At 44.5% G+C, this 17538-nt stretch overlaps 9 non-coding genes and 1 pseudogene across 9 annotated transcripts; 1 reads left to right on the forward strand and 9 right to left on the reverse strand.

The window, feature by feature from the left end:
- The window catches only part of LOC139251826 (zinc finger protein 271-like), a 315853-nt pseudogene that overhangs the window by 90711 nt on the left and 207604 nt on the right, over positions 1 to 17538 (forward strand).
- On the reverse strand, positions 1370 to 1442 carry trnaf-aaa (transfer RNA phenylalanine (anticodon AAA)). The gene has a single exon. It is a non-coding gene; the product is annotated as a tRNA-Phe (tRNA).
- On the reverse strand, positions 3650 to 3722 carry trnaf-gaa (transfer RNA phenylalanine (anticodon GAA)). The gene has a single exon. It is a non-coding gene; the product is annotated as a tRNA-Phe (tRNA).
- On the reverse strand, positions 5913 to 5985 carry trnaf-gaa (transfer RNA phenylalanine (anticodon GAA)). Its single transcript has one exon. It is a non-coding gene; the product is annotated as a tRNA-Phe (tRNA).
- trnaf-gaa (transfer RNA phenylalanine (anticodon GAA)) lies at positions 8175 to 8247 on the reverse strand. Its single transcript has one exon. It is a non-coding gene; the product is annotated as a tRNA-Phe (tRNA).
- Positions 10438 to 10510, reverse strand: trnaf-gaa (transfer RNA phenylalanine (anticodon GAA)). Its single transcript has one exon. It is a non-coding gene; the product is annotated as a tRNA-Phe (tRNA).
- On the reverse strand, positions 11713 to 11784 carry trnae-uuc (transfer RNA glutamic acid (anticodon UUC)). The gene has a single exon. It is a non-coding gene; the product is annotated as a tRNA-Glu (tRNA).
- On the reverse strand, positions 12701 to 12773 carry trnaf-gaa (transfer RNA phenylalanine (anticodon GAA)). Its single transcript has one exon. It is a non-coding gene; the product is annotated as a tRNA-Phe (tRNA).
- Positions 14963 to 15035, reverse strand: trnaf-gaa (transfer RNA phenylalanine (anticodon GAA)). Its single transcript has one exon. It is a non-coding gene; the product is annotated as a tRNA-Phe (tRNA).
- On the reverse strand, positions 17226 to 17298 carry trnaf-gaa (transfer RNA phenylalanine (anticodon GAA)). Its single transcript has one exon. It is a non-coding gene; the product is annotated as a tRNA-Phe (tRNA).

Genomic DNA, 17538 nt, shown 5'->3' on the forward strand with positions numbered 1-17538 from the left:
ACAGAAGGGGCCCAGGCCAAATGAATGCTCAAGGATAAGTTATCAGTGCCCATGGACCAGGCATTCCCTGATTCCAGTCTTGCACACTTTGCGAAGTTTAAAATGCTGAATATTTCCACAGTGGCAATGCTTTGATTGATGATAAGCTCGAGTGATGTGGCGCAAATTGGTACCTGGAAGACTGAAGATAGCCATGATTGGCAAAATTTACGTTGTCTTTCAGCAATTGCAGTTCCACTTGTTGAGCGAGATCTTGTCATTTAGGGCAGACTTTAAAACGGAAGTGTCGGTTGTATCACGACGCGCTGCTGCTGATTGGGTCAACAACAGCGAGGTGAGCTGCAAGCTTGTTTAGGAACAGCATTGCCTTTCGAAGCACCGCAAATACAATGTTTCCTGACTGAGAATTGAGCCCGGGCCGCGGCGGTGAGAGCGCCGAATCCTAACCACTAGACCACCAGTGAAGCTGCTGTAAACGTCTGTGCCAGCAAACAGACCAACCCAGTCTTTCCTCCTTGCTGTTTCGAAATTCTCATCATATTCACGCCAGGGAAAACTGTTTGCAGTCAATGGCAGTTTTTGTGGAGAACACCAAATACATGTCCGCGCAATCACAGCGTTAAGTGCGGCTAGGCATCGACTGAAATCCATTTCATTCTCTCCTTTTTCCGGGAATTTTCACTCTCGGTACCGTGTGAACATTTCATTTGATGTTTTTGTCCTAAACTGCAGCCTTTTGCACATCAAGGGCGACAGAACCGTTCTGTCTGTCTGTTCTGCTTGTATCCATTGACGGGGACAGGTCTCCAGTTCATCGGTTATCAGCAAAGCAAGAAACACGTTATAAATAGAAAGACACCGTCGGCAAAAAAGCAATGGCTGTTATTCCAAATAATTCCCATCGCTTGGAATTCCGTGTGGATTTGTTTCGTTATGAAGATTTGATTGTAAAAGTTACTAAAAACCGAATAAAAATTATGAAAAATTGGGATGGCCCATACGGGGATCGGGCCCGCGCTCTTGGCTTTATTAATACCATACACTAAACGACAGATTTAACCGGCAACAAAATGCCCCAGGGCTGCTTGAAAGCCCAGCCTGAGATGATTTTCAATCCGGCACACACTGGGTGATAGAGTTACTGCATAAGAATTGAACACATTGCATCGCTTAAACATTATTCACTCTTCATATACAAAACTGGGCAGAGTATAAATAGAAAGTAACAGAAAAAGAGCGCTGAATCTAAAAAAAATCATGTCGAAAATTAGTATCACGCAATCGCTGAACAGCCCATCATTCAAGCACTGTCTCGATATCAAACCAGCTTCTCCCCTTAAAATGAAGGAAACGCAAAATCACCAGATATTGTCAAAACCCGGGTTTGAACCAGGGACCTTTAGATCTTTAGTCTAACGCTCTGCCAACTGAGCTATTTCGGCCCGACAGAAAAAAAACTAAAACTTTCTCACACCTTTTTGAAAGAAAACTTAAACCCCGGAAGGAATTGCCCCGCACACTCAGTCCTCATTTCGGGGCAATGGCTCCCAAACACATCTCGGAGCTCCGGATGTGTTCATGTAATGTATAATAATATTGAAAATCTTAATGCTCATGTTAATTTATCACTGCCCACGATCCAGGCGGTCTCTGATTCCGGTATTGTGCACGTTGCTAAGTTGAAAATGTGCATTTTTTCCGCACTGGCAATGAATTGACTGATAGCCGGGCTGTGATCAGCTCGGTTTGTTACGGTGATGCCGCGCATGAACGTACATGGAAGAATATTGATCATTGTGATTGTTCTCGCACTGCAGTTAATTGTTGGCAAAACGTACAGTGTCAATCAGCAATTGTAGTTCCATATGTTCATTTAATGTTCTGCTGAAGTGTTCATAAAGACACAAAGATTGCACACCAGGCAAGATCTCACAGTGTTGAAGACACAGTGAAGATACTGGAGAGTTTATAACTGTTTCAGAACATAACATGTCAGCAAAATTCCCTGTTCTGTTCTCGGCACTGATGGGTTGTGAAAGGGAGACGGGCCGAAGTCCTATTGAGCCGCACTGACCCCGAGCCAAGGTGAAATTAAAGCAGGTTCAGTCCTTAGCAGTGATATGATGAAGAGAGATAAGAGTCACGAATCAACGTTAGTGACGGTGAATCTCGGTTCGATCAAAAACTCCATGAATTCTCTGCCGGGAAATTCAGATCTTGGAAATCGCCTGTGAACGCTAAACATTGATATGCAGTGAGCCAATGTTCAATATAGAAGGGGCCCAGGCCAAATGAATGCTCAAGGATAAATTATCAGTGCCCATGGTCCAGGCATTCCCTGATTCCAGTCTTGCACACGTTGCGAAGTTTAAAATGCTGGATATTTCCACAGTGGCAATGCATTGATTGATGATAAGCTCGAGTGCTGTGGCGCAAATAGGTACTGGAAGACGAAGATAGCCATGATTGGCAAAATTTACGTTGTCTATCAGCAATTGCAGTTCCACTTGTCGAGCGAGATCTTGTCATTCAGTGCAGATTTTAAAACAGAAGTGTCTGTTGTATCACGACACGCTGCTGATGGTTGGGGCAACAACAGCGAGGGAAGCTGCAAGTTTGTTCAGGAACAGCATTGCATTTCGAAGCACCGCAAATACAATGTTCCCTGACCGGGAATAGAACGCGGGCCGCGGCGGTGAGAGCGCCGAATCCTAATCACATTACCACCAGGGAAGCTGCTGCAAACGTCTGTGACAGCAAGCAGACCAAACCAGTCTTTCCTCCTTGCTGTTTCGAAATTCTCATCACATTCGCGCCAGGGAAATCTGTTCGCAGCAAATGGCAGTTTTTGTGGAGAACACCAAAGACATGTCCGCGCAATCACAGCGTTAAGTGTGGCTCGGCTTCCACTGAAATCCATTTCATTCTCTCCTTTTTCCGGGAATTTTCACTCTCGGTACCGTGTGAACATTTCATTTGGTGCTTTTGTCCTGAACTGCAGCCTTTTGCCCATCTCCGGGCGACAGAACCGTTCTAAATGTCTGTTCTGCTTATAACCATTGACGGGAAAAGGTCTCCAGTTCAGCGGTTATCAGCAAAGCAAGAAACACGTATAAACAGAAAGTTGTGCTCTGCACACCGTCGGCAAAGAAGCAATGGCTGTTATTCCAAATAATTGCCATCCCTTGGGATTCCGTGTGGATTTGTTTCGTTATGAAGATTTGATTGTAAAAGTTACTACTAACCGAATAAAAATTATGAAAAATTGGGATGGCCCATATGGGGATCGGGCCCGCGCTCTTGGCTTTATTAATACCACGCCCTAAACGACCGATTTAACCGGCAACAAAATGCCCCAGGGCTGCGTGAAAGCCCAGCCTGAGATGATTTTGTATCCGGCACACACTGGGTGATAGAGTTACTGCCTAAGAATTGAACACATCGCATCGCTAAAACATTGTTCACTCTTCATATACAAAACTGGGCAGAGTATAAATAGAAAGTAACAGAAAAAGAGCGCTGAATCTAAAAAAAATCATGTCGAAAATTAGCATCACGCAACCGCTGAACAGCCCATCCCTCAAGCACTGTCTCGACATCAAATCAGCTTCTCCCCTGGAAATGAATGAAACGCAAAATCACCAGATTTTGCCGAAACCCAGGATTGAACCAGGGACCTTTAAATCTTCAGTATAACGCTCTCCCAACTGAGCTATTTCAGCCCGACAGAAAACGAAGCAAAACTTTCTTACACCTTTTTGAAAGAAAACTTAAACCCCGGAAGGATTTGCCCCGCACACTCAGTCCTCATTTCGGGGCCATGAGCTCCGGATGTGTTCATGTCATGGATAATGATATTGAAAATCTTAATGCTCATGTTAACTTATCATTGCCCACGATCCAGGCACTCTCTGATTCCGGTATTGTGCACGATGCGAAGTTGAAAATTTGCATTTTTCCGCACTGGCAATGAATTGACTGAGAGCCGGGCTGTCATCAGCTCGGTTTGTTAGGGTGATGTCGCGCATGAACGTACATGGAAGAATAATGATCATTTTGGTTGTTCCCACACTGCACTTAAATGTTGGCAAACCGTACAGTGTCAATCAGAAATTGTAGTTCCATATGTTCATTTAATGTTCTGCTGAAGTTTTCATAAAGACACAAAGATTGCACACCAGACTAGATCTCACAGTGCTGAAGATACAGTGAAATATACTGGAGAGTTTATAACTGTTTCAGAACATAACATGTCAGCAAAATTCCCTGTTCTGTTCTCGGCACTGATGGGTTGTGAAAGGGAGACGGGCCGAAGTCCTATTGAGCCGCACTGACCCCGAGCCAAGGTGAAATTAAAGCAGGTTCAGTCCTTAGCAGTGATATGATGAAGAGAGATAAGAGTCACGAATCAACGTTAGTGACGGTGAATCTCGGTTAGATCAAAAACTCCATGAATTCTCTGCCGGGAAATTCAGATCTTGGAAATCGCCTGTGAACGCTAAACATTGATATGCAGTGAGCCAATGTTCAATATAGAAGGGGCCCAGGCCAAATGAATGCTCAAGGATAAATTATCAGTGCCCATGGTCCAGGCATTCCCTGATTCCAGTCTTGCACACGTTGCGAAGTTTAAAATGCTGAATATTTCCACAGCGGCAATGCATTGATTGATGATAAGCCCGAGTGCTGTGGCGCAAATAGGTACCTGGAAGACTAAAGATAGCCATGATTGGCAAAATTTACGTTGTCTATCAGCAATTGGAGTTCCACTTGTTGAGCGAGATCTTGTCATTTCGTGCAGATTTTAAAACAGTAGTGTCTGTTGTATCACGACACGCTGCTGAGGGTTGGGGCAACAACAGCGAGGTGAGCTGCAAGTTTGTTCAGGAACAGCATTGCATTTCGAAGCACAGCAAATACAATGTTCTCTGACCGGGAATAGAACCCGGGCCGCGGCGGTGAGAGCGCCGAATCCTAACCACTAGACCACCAGTGAAGCTGCTACAAACGTCTGTGCCAGCAAGCAGACCAACCCAGTCTTTCCTCCTTGCTTTTTCGAAATTCTCATCACATTCGCGCCAGGGAAAACTGTTCGCAGCAAATGGCAGTTTTTGTGGAGAACACCAAAGACATGTCCGCGCAATCACAGCGTTAAGTGTGGCTAGGCTTCCACTGAAATCCATTTCATTCTCTCCTTTGTCCGGGAATTTTCACTCTCGGTACCGTGTGAACATTTCATTTGGTGCTTTTGTCCTGAACTGCAGCCTTTTGCCCATCTCCGGGCGACAGAACCGTTCTAAATGTCTGTTCTGCTTCTAACCATTGACGGGAACAGGTCTCCAGTTCAGCGGTTATCAGCAAAGCAAGAAACACGTATAAACAGAAAGTTGTGCTCTGCACACCGTCGGCAAAGAAGCAATGGGTGTTATTCCAAATAATTGCCATCCCTTGGGATTCCGTGTGGATTTGTTTCGTTATGAAGATTTGATTGTAAAAGTTACTACAAACAGAATAAAAATTATGAAAAATTGGGATGGCCCATATGGGGATCGGGCCCGCGCTCTTGGCTTTATTAATACCACGCCCTAAACGACCGATTTAACCGGCAACAAAATGCCCCAGGGCTGCGTGAAAGCCCAGCCTGAGATGATTTTGTATCCGGCACACACTGGGTGATAGTGTTACTGCATAAGAATTGAACACATCGCATCGTTAAAACATTGTTCACTCTTCATATACAAAACTGGGCAGAGTATAAATAGAAAGTAACAGAAAAAGAGCGCTGAATCTAAAACAAATCATGTCGAAAATTAATATCATGCAACCGCTGAACAGCCCATCCCTCAAGCACTGTCTCGATATCAAACCAGCTTCTCCCCTTAAAATGAAGGAAACGCAAAATCATCACATATTGCCGAAACCCGGGATTGAACCAGGCACCTTTAGATCTTCAGTCTAACGCTCTCCCAACTGAGCTATTTCGGCCCGACATAAAACGAAGCAAAACTTTCTCACACCTTTTTGAAAGAAAACTTAAACCACGGAAGGAATTGCCCCGCACACTCAGTCCTCATTTCGGGGCAATGAGCTCCGGATGTGTTCATGTAATGTATAATGATATTGAAAATCTTAATGCTCATGTTAACTTATCATTGCCCACGATCCAGGCACTCTCTGATTCCGGTATTGTGCACGTTGCTAAGTTGAAAATTTGCATTTTTCCGCACTGGCAATGAATTGACTGATCGCCGGGCTGTGATCAGCTCGGTTTGTTAGGGTGATGCCGCGCATGAACGTACATGGAAGAATAATGATCATTTTGATTGTTCTCACACTGCACTTAAATGTTGGCAAACCGTACAGTGTCAATCAGCAATTGTAGTTCCATATGTTCATTTAATATTCTGCTGAAGTGTTCATAAAGAAACAAAGATTGCACACCAGGCTAGATCTCACAGTGCTGAAGACACAGTGAAATATACTGGAGAGTTTATAACTGTTTCAGAACATAACATGTCAGCAAAATTCCCTCTTCTGTTCTCGGCACTGATGGGTTGTGAAAGGGAGACGAGCCGAAGTCCTATTGAGCCGCACTGACCCCGAGCCAAAGTAAAATTAAAGCAGGTTCAGTCCTTAGCAGTGAAATGATGAACAGAGATAAGAGTCGCGAATCAACGTTAGTGATGGTGAATCTCGGTTAGATCAAAAACTCCATGAATTCTCTGCCGGGAAATTCAGATCTTGGAAATCGCCTGAGAACGCTAAACATTGATATGCAGTGAGCCAATGTTCAATATAGAAGGGGCACAGGCCAAATGAATGCTCAAGGATAAGTTATCAGTGCCCATGGTCCAGGCATTCCCTGATTCCAGTCTTGCACACGTTGCGAAGTTTAAAATGCTGAATATTTCCACAGTGGCAATGCATTGATTGATGATAAGCCCGAGTGCTGTGGCTCAAAGAGGTACCTGGAAGACTAAAGATAGCCATGATTGGCAAAATTTACGTTGTCTATCAGCAATTGGAGTTCTACTTGTTGAGCGAGATCTTGTCATTTCGTGCAGATTTTAAAACAGTAGTGTCTGTTGTATCACGACACGCTGCTGATGGTTGGGGCAACAACATCGAGGTGAGCTGCAAGTTTGTTCAGGAACAGCATTGCATTTCGAAGCACCGCAAATACAATGTTCCCTGACCGGGAATCGAACCCGGGCCGCGGCGGTGAAAGCGCCGAATCCTAACCACGAGAATACCAGTGAAGCTGCTGCAAATGTCTGTGCCAGCAAACAGACCAACCCAGTCTGTCCTCCTTGCTCTTTCGAAATTCTAATCACATTCGCGCCAGGGAAATCTGTTCGCAGCAAATGGCAGTTTTTGTGGAGAACACCAAAGACATGTCCGCGCAATCACAGCGTTAAGTGCGGCTAGGCTTCCACTGAAATCCATTCCATTCTCTCCTTTTTCCGGGAATTTTCACTCTCGGTACCGTGTGAACATTTCATTTGGTGCTTTTGTCCTGAACTGCAGCCTTTTGCCCATCTCCGGGCGACAGAACCGTTCTAAATGTCTGTTCTGCTTATAACCATAGACGGGAACAGGTCTCCAGTTCAGCGGCTATCAGCAAAGCAAGAAACACGTATAAACAGAAAGTTGTGCTCTGCACACCGTCGGCAAAGAAGCAATGGCTGTTATTCCAAATAATAGCCATCCCTTGGGATTCCGTGTGGATTGTTTCGTTATGAAGATTTGATTGTAAAAGTTACTACTAACCGAATAAAAATTATGAAAAATTGGGATGGCCCATATGGGGATCGGGCCCGCGCTCTTGGCTTTATTAATACCACGCCCTAAACGACCGATTTAACCGGCAACAAAATGCCCCAGGGCTGCGTGAAAGCCCAGCCTGAGATCATTTTGTATCCGGCACAAACTGGGTGATAGAGTTACTGCATAAGAATTGAACACATCGCATCGCTAAAACATTGTTCACTCTTCATATACAAAACTGGGCAGAGTATAAATAGAAAGTAACAGAAAAAGAGCGCTGAATCTAAAAAATATCATGTCGAAAATTAGTATCACGCAACCACTGAACAGCCCATCCCTCAAGCACTGTCTCGATATCAAACCAGCTTCTCCCCTTAAAATGAAGGAAACGCAAAATCACCAGATATTGCCAAAACCCGGGATTGAACCAGGGACCTTTAGATCTTCAGTCTAACGCTCTCCCAACTGAGCTATTTCGGCCCGACAGAAAACGCAGCAAAACTTTCTCACACCTTTTTGAAATAAAACTTAAACCCCGGAAGGAATTGCCCCGCACACTCAGTCCTCATTTCGGGGCAATGAGCTCCGGATGTGTTCATGTAATGTATAATGATATTGAAAATCTTTGTGCTCATGTTAACTTATCATTGCCCACGATCCAGGCACTCTCTGATTCCGGTATTGTGCACGTTGCTAAGTTGAAAATTTGCATTTTTCCGCACTGGCAATGAATTGACTGATCGCCGGGCTGTGATCAGCTCGGTTTGTTAGGGTGATGCCGCGCATGAACGTGCATGGAAGAATAATGATCATTTTGATTGTTCTCACACTGCACTTAAATGTTGGCAAACCGTACAGTGTCAATCAGCAATTGTAGTTCCATATGTTCATTTAATATTCTGCTGAAGTATTCATAAAGACACAAAGATTGCACACCAGGCTAGATCTCACAGTGCTGAAGACACAGTGAAATATACTGGAGAGTTTATAACTGTTTCAGAACATAACATGTCAGCAAAATTCCCTCTTCTGTTCTCGGCACTGATGGGTTGTGAAAGGGAGACGGGCCGAAGTCCTATTGAGCCGCACTGACCCCGAGCCAAAGTGAAATTAAAGCAGGTTCAGTCCTTAGCAGTGATATGATGAAGAGAGATAAGAGTCGCGAATCAACGTTAGTGATGGTGAATCTCGGTTAGATCAAAAACTCCATGGATTCTCTGCCGGGAAATTCAGATCTTGGAAATCGCCTGAGAACGCTAAACATTGATATGCAGTGAGCCAATGTTCAATATAGAAGGGGCCCAGGCCAAATGAATGCTCAAGGATAAGTTATCAGTGCCCATGGTCCAGGCATTCCCTGATTCCAGTCTTGCACACGTTGCGAAGTTTAAAATGCTGAATATTTCCACAGTGGCAATGCATTGATTGATGATAAGCCCGAGTGCTGTGGCGCAAATAGGTACCTGGAAGACTAAAGATAGCCATGATTGGCAAAATTTACGTTGTCTATCAGCAATTGGAGTTCCACTTGTTGAGCGAGATCTTGTCATTTAGTGCAGATTTTAAAACAGAAGTGTCTGTTGTATCACGACACGCTGCTGATGGTTGGGGCAACAACAGCGAGGTGAGCTGCAAGTTTCTTCAGGAATAGCATTGCATTTCGAAGCCCCGCAAATACAATGTTCCCTGAACGAGAATCGAACCCGGGCCGTGGCGGTGAAAGCGCCGAATCCTAACCACTAGACCACCATGGAAGCTGCTGCAAACGTCTTTGCCAGCAAGCAGACCAACCCAGTCTTTCCTCCTTGCTGTTTCGAAATTCTCATCACATTCGCGCCAGGGAAATCTGTTCGCAGCAAATGGCAGTTTTTGTGGAGAACACCAAAGACATGTCCGCGCAATCACAGCGTTAAGTGCGGCTAGGCTTCCACTGAAATCCATTTCATTCTCTCCTTTTTCCGGGAATTTTAACTCTCGGTACCGTGTGAACATTTCATTTGGTGCTTTTGTCCTGAACTGCAGCCTTTTGCCCATCTCCGGGCGACAGAACCGTTATAAATGTCTGTTCTGCTTATAACCATTGACGGGAACAGGTCTCCAGTTCAGCGGTTATCAGCAAAGCAAGAAACACGTATAAACAGAAAGTAGTGCTCTGCACACCGTCGGCAAAGAAGCAATGGCTGTTATTCCAAATAATTGCCATCCCTTGGGATTCCGTGTGGATTTGTTTCGTTATGAAGATTTGATTGTAAAAGTTACTACTATCCGAATAAAAATTATGAAAAATTGGGATGGCCCATATGGGGATCGGGCCCGCGCTCTTGGCTTTATTAATCCCACGCCCTAAACGACCGATTTAACCGGCAACAAAATGCCCCAGGGCTGCGTGAAAGCCCAGCCTGAGATCATTTTGTATCCGGCACACACTGGGTGATGGAGTTACTGCATAAGAATTGAACACATCGCATTGCTAAAACATTGTTCACTCTTCATATACAAAACTGGGCAGAGTCTAAATAGAAAGTAACAGAAAAAGAGCGCTGAATCTAAAAAAAATCATGTCGAAAATTAGTATCACGCAACCGTTGAACAGCCCATCCCTCAAGCACTGTCTCGATATCAAACCAGCTTCTTCCCTTAAAATGAAGGAAACGCAAAATCACCACATATTGCTAAAACCCGGGATTGAACCAGGGACCTTTAGATCTTCAGTCTAACGCTCTCCCAACTGAGCTATTTCGGCCCGACAGAAAACGAAGCAAAACTTTCTCACACCTTTTTGAAATAAAACTTAAACCCCAGAAGGAATTGCCCCGCACACTCAGTCCTCATTTCGGGGCAATGAGCTCCGGATGTGTTCATGTAATGTATAATGATATTGAAAATCTTTGTGCTCATGATAACTTATCATTGCCCACGATCCAGGCACTCTCTGATTCCGGTATTGTGCACGTTGCTAAGTTGAAAATTTGCATTTTTCCGCACTGGCAATGAATTGACTGATCGCCGGGCTGTGATCAGCTCGGTTTGTTAGGGTGATGCCGCGCATGAACGTGCATGGAAGAATAATCATCATTTTGATGGTTCTCACACTGCACTTAAATGTTGGCAAACCGTACAGTGTCAATCAGCAATTGTAGTTCCATATGTTCATTTAATATTCTGCTGAAGTGTTCATAAAGACACAAAGATTGCACACCAGGCTAGATCTCACAGTGCTGAAGACACAGTGAAATATACTGGAGAGTTTATAACTGTTTCAGAACATAACATGTCAGCAAAATTCCCTCTTCTGTTCTCGGCACTGATGGATTGTGAAAGGGAGACGGGCCGAAGTCCTATTGAGCCGCACTGACCCCGAGCCAAATTGAAATTAAAGCAGGTTCAGTCCTCAGCAGTGATATGATGAAGAGAGATAAGAGTCGCGAATCAACGTTAGTGATGGTGAATCTCGGTGAGATCAAAAACTCCATGAATTCTCTGCCGGGAAATTCAGATCTTGGAAATCGCCTGAGAACGCTAAACATTGATATGCAGTGAGCCAATGTTCAATAAAAAAGGGGCCCAGGCCAAATGAATGCTCAAGGATAAGTTATCAGTGCCCATGGTCCAGGCATTCCCTGATTCCAGTCTTGCACACGTTGCGAAGTTTAAAATGCTGAATATTTCCAAAGTGGCATTGCATTGATTGATGATAAGCCCGAGTGCTGTGGCGCAAATAGGTATCTGGAAGACTAAAGATAGCCATGATTGGCAAAATTTACGTTGTCTATCAGCAATTGGAGTTCCACTTGTTGAGCGAGATCTTGTCATTTCGTGCAGATTTTAAAACAGAAGTGTCTGTTGTATCACGACACGCTGCTGATGGTTGGGGCAACAACAGCGAGGTGAGCTGCAAGTTTCTTCAGGAACAGCATTGCATTTCGAAGCACCGCAAATACAATGTTCCCTGACCGGGAATCGAACCCGGGACGCGGCGGTGAAAGCGCCGAATCCTAACCACTAGACCACCAGGGAAGCTGCTGCAAATGTCTGTGCCAGCAAGCAGACCAACCCAGTCTTTCCTCCTTGCTTTTTCGAAATTCTCATCACATTCGCGCCAGGTAAAACTGCTCGCAGCAAATGGCAGTTTTTGTGGAGAACACCAAAGACATGTCCGCGCAATCACAGCGTTAAGTGCGGCTAGGCTTCCACTGAAATCCATTTCATTCTCTCCTTTTTCCGGGAATTTTCACTCTCGGTACCGTGTGAACATTTCATTTGGTGCTTTTGTCCTGAACTGCAGCCTTTTGCCCATCTCCGGGCGACAGAACCGTTATAAATGTCTGTTCTGCTTATAACCATTGACGGGAACAGGTCTCCAGTTCAGCGGTTATCAGCAAAGCAAGAAACACGTATAAACAGAAAGTTGTGCTCTGCACACCGTTGGCAAAGAAGCAATGGCTGTTATTCCAAATAATTGCCATCCCTTGGGATTCCGTGTGGATTTGTTTCGTTATGAAGATTTGATTGTAAAAGTTACTACAAACAGAATAAAAATTATGAAAAATTGGGATGGCCCATATGGGGATCGGGCCCGCGCTCTTGGCTTTATTAATACCACGCCCTAAACGACCGATTTAACCGGCAACAAAATGCCCCAGGGCTGCGTGAAAGCCCAGCCTGAGATGATTTTGTATCCGGCACACACTGGGTGATAGTGTTACTGCATAAGAATTGAACACATCGCATCGTTAAAACATTGTTCACTCTTCATATACAAAACTGGGCAGAGTATAAATAGAAAGTAACAGAAAAAGAGCGCTGAATCTAAAACAAATCATGTCGAAAATTAATATCATGCAACCGCTGAACAGCCCATCCCTCAAGCACTGTCTCGATATCAAACCAGCTTCTCCCCTTAAAATGAAGGAAACGCAAAATCATCACATATTGCCGAAACCCGGGATTGAACCAGGCACCTTTAGATCTTCAGTCTAACGCTCTCCCAACTGAGCTATTTCGGCCCGACATAAAACGAAGCAAAACTTTCTCACACCTTTTTGAAAGAAAACTTAAACCACGGAAGGAATTGCCCCGCACACTCAGTCCTCATTTCGGGGCAATGAGCTCCGGATGTGTTCATGTAATGTATAATGATATTGAAAATCTTAATGCTCATGTTAACTTATCATTGCCCACGATCCAGGCACTCTCTGATTCCGGTATTGTGCACGTTGCTAAGTTGAAAATTTGCATTTTTCCGCACTGGCAATGAATTGACTGATCGCCGGGCTGTGATCAGCTCGGTTTGTTAGGGTGATGCCGCGCATGAACGTACATGGAAGAATAATGATCATTTTGATTGTTCTCACACTGCACTTAAATGTTGGCAAACCGTACAGTGTCAATCAGCAATTGTAGTTCCATATGTTCATTTAATATTCTGCTGAAGTGTTCATAAAGAAACAAAGATTGCACACCAGGCTAGATCTCACAGTGCTGAAGACACAGTGAAATATACTGGAGAGTTTATAACTGTTTCAGAACATAACATGTCAGCAAAATTCCCTCTTCTGTTCTCGGCACTGATGGGTTGTGAAAGGGAGACGAGCCGAAGTCCTATTGAGCCGCACTGACCCCGAGCCAAAGTAAAATTAAAGCAGGTTCAGTCCTTAGCAGTGAAATGATGAACAGAGATAAGAGTCGCGAATCAACGTTAGTGATGGTGAATCTCGGTTAGATCAAAAACTCCATGAATTCTCTGCCGGGAAATTCAGATCTTGGAAATCGCCTGAGAACGCTAAACATTGATATGCAGTGAGCCAATGTTCAATATAGAAGGGGCACAGGCCAAATGAATGCTCAAGGATAAGTTATTAGTGCCCATGGTCCAGGCATTCCCTGATTCCAGTCTTGCACACGTTGCGAAGCTTAAAATGCTGAATATTTCCACAGTGGCAATGCATTGATTGATGATAAGCCCGAGTGCTGTGGCTCAAAGAGGTACCTGGAAGACTAAAGATAGCCATGATTGGCAAAATTTACGTTGTCTATCAGCAATTGGAGTTCTACTTGTTGAGCGAGATCTTGTCATTTCGTGCAGATTTTAAAACAGTAGTGTCTGTTGTATCACGACACGCTGCTGATGGTTGGGGCAACAACATCGAGGTGAGCTGCAAGTTTGTTCAGGAACAGCATTGCATTTCGAAGCACCGCAAATACAATGTTCCCTGACCGGGAATCGAACCCGGGCCGCGGCGGTGAAAGCGCCGAATCCTAACCACGAGAATACCAGTGAAGCTGCTGCAAATGTCTGTGCCAGCAAACAGACCAACCCAGTCTGTCCTCCTTGCTCTTTCGAAATTCTAATCACATTCGCGCCAGGGAAATCTGTTCGCAGCAAATGGCAGTTTTTGTGGAGAACACCAAAGACATGTCCGCGCAATCACAGCGTTAAGTGCGGCTAGGCTTCCACTGAAATCCATTCCATTCTCTCCTTTTTCCGGGAATTTTCACTCTCGGTACCGTGTGAACATTTCATTTGGTGCTTTTGTCCTGAACTGCAGCCTTTTGCCCATCTCCGGGCGACAGAACCGTTCTAAATGTCTGTTCTGCTTATAACCATAGACGGGAACAGGTCTCCAGTTCAGCGGCTATCAGCAAAGCAAGAAACACGTATAAACAGAAAGTTGTGCTCTGCACACCGTCGGCAAAGAAGCAATGGCTGTTATTCCAAATAATAGCCATCCCTTGGGATTCCGTGTGGATTGTTTCGTTATGAAGATTTGATTGTAAAAGTTACTACTAACCGAATAAAAATTATGAAAAATTGGGATGGCCCATATGGGGATCGGGCCCGCGCTCTTGGCTTTATTAATACCACGCCCTAAACGACCGATTTAACCGGCAACAAAATGCCCCAGGGCTGCGTGAAAGCCCAGCCTGAGATCATTTTGTATCCGGCACAAACTGGGTGATAGAGTTACTGCATAAGAATTGAACACATCGCATCGCTAAAACATTGTTCACTCTTCATATACAAAACTGGGCAGAGTATAAATAGAAAGTAACAGAAAAAGAGCGCTGAATCTAAAAAATATCATGTCGAAAATTAGTATCACGCAACCACTGAACAGCCCATCCCTCAAGCACTGTCTCGATATCAAACCAGCTTCTCCCCTTAAAATGAAGGAAACGCAAAATCACCAGATATTGCCAAAACCCGGGATTGAACCAGGGACCTTTAGATCTTCAGTCTAACGCTCTCCCAACTGAGCTATTTCGGCCCGACAGAAAACGCAGCAAAACTTTCTCACACCTTTTTGAAATAAAACTTAAACCCCGGAAGGAATTGCCCCGCACACTCAGTCCTCATTTCGGGGCAATGAGCTCCGGATGTGTTCATGTAATGTATAATGATATTGAAAATCTTTGTGCTCATGTTAACTTATCATTGCCCACGATCCAGGCACTCTCTGATTCCGGTATTGTGCACGTTGCTAAGTTGAAAATTTGCATTTTTCCGCACTGGCAATGAATTGACTGATCGCCGGGCTGTGATCAGCTCGGTTTGTTAGGGTGATGCCGCGCATGAACGTGCATGGAAGAATAATGATCATTTTGATTGTTCTCACACTGCACTTAAATGTTGGCAAACCGTACAGTGTCAATCAGCAATTGTAGTTCCATATGTTCATTTAATATTCTGCTGAAGTATTCATAAAGACACAAAGATTGCACACCAGGCTAGATCTCACAGTGCTGAAGACACAGTGAAATATACTGGAGAGTTTATAACTGTTTCAGAACATAACATGTCAGCAAAATTCCCTCTTCTGTTCTCGGCACTGATGGGTTGTGAAAGGGAGACGGGCCGAAGTCCTATTGAGCCGCACTGACCCCGAGCCAAAGTGAAATTAAAGCAGGTTCAGTCCTTAGCAGTGATATGATGAAGAGAGATAAGAGTCGCGAATCAACGTTAGTGATGGTGAATCTCGGTTAGATCAAAAACTCCATGGATTCTCTGCCGGGAAATTCAGATCTTGGAAATCGCCTGAGAACGCTAAACATTGATATGCAGTGAGCCAATGTTCAATATAGAAGGGGCCCAGGCCAAATGAATGCTCAAGGATAAGTTATCAGTGCCCATGGTCCAGGCATTCCCTGATTCCAGTCTTGCACACGTTGCGAAGTTTAAAATGCTGAATATTTCCACAGTGGCAATGCATTGATTGATGATAAGCCCGAGTGCTGTGGCGCAAATAGGTACCTGGAAGACTAAAGATAGCCATGATTGGCAAAATTTACGTTGTCTATCAGCAATTGGAGTTCCACTTGTTGAGCGAGATCTTGTCATTTAGTGCAGATTTTAAAACAGAAGTGTCTGTTGTATCACGACACGCTGCTGATGGTTGGGGCAACAACAGCGAGGTGAGCTGCAAGTTTCTTCAGGAACAGCATTGCATTTCGAAGCCCCGCAAATACAATGTTCCCTGAACGAGAATCGAACCCGGGCCGTGGCGGTGAAAGCGCCGAATCCTAACCACTAGACCACCATGGAAGCTGCTGCAAACGTCTTTGCCAGCAAGCAGACCAACCCAGTCTTTCCTCCTTGCTGTTTCGAAATTCTCATCACATTCGCGCCAGGGAAATCTGTTCGCAGCAAATGGCAGTTTTTGTGGAGAACACCAAAGACATGTCCGCGCAATCACAGCGTTAAGTGCGGCTAGGCTTCCACTGAAATCCATTTCATTCTCTCCTTTTTCCGGGAATTTTAACTCTCGGTACCGTGTGAACATTTCATTTGGTGCTTTTGTCCTGAACTGCAGCCTTTTGCCCATCTCCGGGCGACAGAACCGTTATAAATGTCTGTTCTGCTTATAACCATTGACGGGAACAGGTCTCCAGTTCAGCGGTTATCAGCAAAGCAAGAAACACGTATAAACAGAAAGTAGTGCTCTGCACACCGTCGGCAAAGAAGCAATGGCTGTTATTCCAAATAATTGCCATCCCTTGGGATTCCGTGTGGATTTGTTTCGTTATGAAGATTTGATTGTAAAAGTTACTACTATCCGAATAAAAATTATGAAAAATTGGGATGGCCCATATGGGGATCGGGCCCGCGCTCTTGGCTTTATTAATCCCACGCCCTAAACGACCGATTTAACCGGCAACAAAATGCCCCAGGGCTGCGTGAAAGCCCAGCCTGAGATCATTTTGTATCCGGCACACACTGGGTGATGGAGTTACTGCATAAGAATTGAACACATCGCATTGCTAAAACATTGTTCACTCTTCATATACAAAACTGGGCAGAGTCTAAATAGAAAGTAACAGAAAAAGAGCGCTGAATCTAAAAAAAATCATGTCGAAAATTAGTATCACGCAACCGTTGAACAGCCCATCCCTCAAGCACTGTCTCGATATCAAACCAGCTTCTCCCCTTAAAATGAAGGAAACGCAAAATCACCACATATTGCTAAAACCCGGGATTGAACCAGGGACCTTTAGATCTTCAGTCTAACGCTCTCCCAACTGAGCTATTTCGGCCCGACAGAAAACGAAGCAAAACTTTCTCACACCTTTTTGAAATAAAACTTAAACCCCAGAAGGAATTGCCCCGCACACTCAGTCCTCATTTCGGGGCAATGAGCTCCGGATGTGTTCATGTAATGTATAATGATATTGAAAATCTTTGTGCTCATGATAACTTATCATTGCCCACGATCCAGGCACTCTCTGATTCCGGTATTGTGCACGTTGCTAAGTTGAAAATTTGCATTTTTCCGC

The sequence above is a fragment of the Pristiophorus japonicus genome, unplaced genomic scaffold (genome assembly GCF_044704955.1).
Source record: "Pristiophorus japonicus isolate sPriJap1 unplaced genomic scaffold, sPriJap1.hap1 HAP1_SCAFFOLD_45, whole genome shotgun sequence".
NCBI classification, from domain to species: Eukaryota; Metazoa; Chordata; class Chondrichthyes; family Pristiophoridae; genus Pristiophorus; species Pristiophorus japonicus.